This window comes from Schistocerca piceifrons, unplaced genomic scaffold (assembly GCF_021461385.2).
Source record: "Schistocerca piceifrons isolate TAMUIC-IGC-003096 unplaced genomic scaffold, iqSchPice1.1 HiC_scaffold_1408, whole genome shotgun sequence".
NCBI classification, from domain to species: domain Eukaryota; kingdom Metazoa; phylum Arthropoda; class Insecta; order Orthoptera; family Acrididae; genus Schistocerca; species Schistocerca piceifrons.
Genome location: NW_025727245.1, coordinates 20,001 through 22,500, shown reverse-complemented (window position 1 = coordinate 22,500; position 2,500 = coordinate 20,001). Strand labels below are relative to the sequence as shown.

General features: G+C 56.5%; 1 non-coding gene across 1 annotated transcript in view; it reads right to left on the bottom strand.

Annotated features, from left to right (window-relative positions):
* Positions 1-18, bottom strand: part of LOC124733761 — a 1,909-nt gene extending 1,891 nt beyond the window's left edge. The window contains exon 1 of the ribosomal RNA XR_007009124.1: positions 1-18. This exon is cut by the window's left edge and continues 1,891 nt beyond it. This is a non-coding gene — a ribosomal RNA (small subunit ribosomal RNA).
* Positions 19-2,500: the final 2,482 nt, after the last annotated feature.

Below are 2,500 nucleotides of genomic sequence, written 5' to 3'. Positions count from 1 at the left end.
GGCAGGATCAACCAGGGAGCTGCGTCAACTAGAGCTGAGCAGCCGGCCGCCCGGGAGTGTGTCCCGGGGGCCCGCGCGAACACGCAAGCGTCCGCTCAATCATTCTGCAAACAGGAGGAGGCTGAGCTCCCCTGCACAATACACCTCGAAACCCTCTCAGGTCCCGGCGGCGCGCAGCGCCGTCCCAAGTACTTGGTCGGGTTCGAGAGAGGCGCAATCGCCCGGAGTTAGGCGAGTAGACGCTTTCGGTGCGACCACCCGTGCTCCCAACTGAGCTTGCCGCTGCCGACAGAGGCCCGGGAGCGTGCTGTCGTGGCATTGCCGGCGGGAGACAACACGCGCCACCTACGGTGACCGGCAGCTCCAACGCCAGCGCCACAGAAGGACAAAAGCCCCACTTGGGTGCCGAAGCGAACTCTCCCAGCACAGCGCACGCGCCAACACATCCGCACAGCTGCGATACAAACCACCAGCGAGAACCGCTGGGGCGACCGAGCAGCAGACGGCGTCGCGGCGCCGAGCGCCGGGCGGCGGCGCATCCTCAACGCACACAGTCCTCAATCGGACCAGCACACTGAAGATGTCCACCGCGCTTCGCACCGGGCCCGCGAGGACCTACTTTGGCCGCACGGCGCCGCGCGCAGGGTGCGCCGGCGCGCAGCTGCGACGCCTGCCGCGTCCGTCGGCCGGCGCGCCTGCCACTGGCCGCCCCCACCAGCCGGCTGTAGCGCGTGCGCCCACGCACCGCGCGGCCAGCACGCCGGGAGGCGCCCCCTCACCGGCCGGGGACGGTCCCACCCAGCCACCGCCGCGTATCGCTTCACACCCAGATGCCGTTCAGTTTCGTCGGCATGGTGGGTATCGCTGGAACAACCGGTTAGTACCTCAACCTATCGTCGCCATCACCGATTCACCCCTAGCGAGAACAACCGCACCACAACAGGTTACCATTTGTTCATTTGCGTAACTTCACCAGAAAACGCAGGCGTCCATCGCCATTTGCAACTTCAACGATTATTGCATGCCTGTGTCAGGTGTCACGCCACACTACGTCTGCCCACATACACGCAACAAAATGTGCACGCCTAGACAATACGTGGAAGGTGGCCCCCGTACGTATGCGATGTCCATTGCTCGAACGACTGTCAACCGGCCTCTGTAGCATGTCGCAGATATGGAACGCGGTGCACCATGCCATCACGGTGTGTGAGGAGAGACGACTAGGTCCGAATACATCAACAGACAGCTCATGCTGATCGCCATCCACGGCGTCCGTTCCTCCCACACGTCTCTATGGCGTACCACACTGCAATCCAGCTCTCATAGGGAGACGACACGTAGCTGCGTGCACAATATTTGCACTGTATGGTCCGCCGTTTTTGGGCGCAGTCGTTGTGCGGTCACACATGTGCCACGATGTATCATTCAGTACATAAGGACGAATGTGCAGTACAGATTGTGGTTCACGCGTACGACATCAGCGGACAGTTGACACAGGCCGCACCACAACGTAGCCTGAGTACGTCGCATGCGAAGGGCATTGAACATGCAAACTTCTCACCAACCAGCTTGCGAAGGCAGGGGGCAAGGTGGGGACGTGGGGAGGGGCGGCATGTACGTCCTGCTGCCATCCACATTACAGTGTACAGCAGGAGCATGTGGAAAGTGAGCAAGACTTGCAAGGTGTTTAACATGAAGCGATACACAGGGGTGCGGGCAGTGCGAGTAGCGAACTATATTGCGAGGGTTGCGGGTGGGCAACACTACAGTAATTGAACGAGTCGTATAACAATTACAGAGCAGGTTTAGGCGACAACATGGGTTAGGTTAAGGCACAACATGGGTTAGGTTAAGGCACAACATGGGTTAGGTTAAGGCACAACATGGGTTAGGTTAAGGCACAACATGGGTTAGGTTAAGGCACAACATGGGTTAGGTTAAGGCACAACATGGGTTAGGTTAAGGCACAACATGGGTTAGGTTAAGGCACAACATGGGTTAGGTTAAGGCACAACATGGGTTAGGTTAAGGCACAACATGGGTTAGGTTGAGGCACAACATGGGTTAGGTTAAGGCACAACATGGGTTAGGTTGAGGCACAACATGGGTTAGGTTGAGGCACAACATGGGTTAGGTTGAGGCACAACATGGGTTAGGTTGAGGCACAACATGGGTTAGGTTAAGGTACAACATGGGTTAGGTTAAGGTACAACATGGGTTAGGTTAAGGTACAACATGGGTTAGGTTAAGGTACAACATGGGTTAGGTTAAGGTACAACATGGGTTAGGTTAAGGTACAACATAGGTTAGGTTAAGGTACAACATAGGTTAGGTTAAGGTACAACATAGGTTAGGTTAAGGTACAACATAGGTTAGGTTAAGGTACAACATAGGTTAGGTTAAGGTACAACATAGGTTAGGTTAAGGTACAACATAGGTTAGGTTAGGTTAGGTTAGGTTACACGTTGTTGTACGGAAAGGTGTAGGGGGGGGGGGGGCG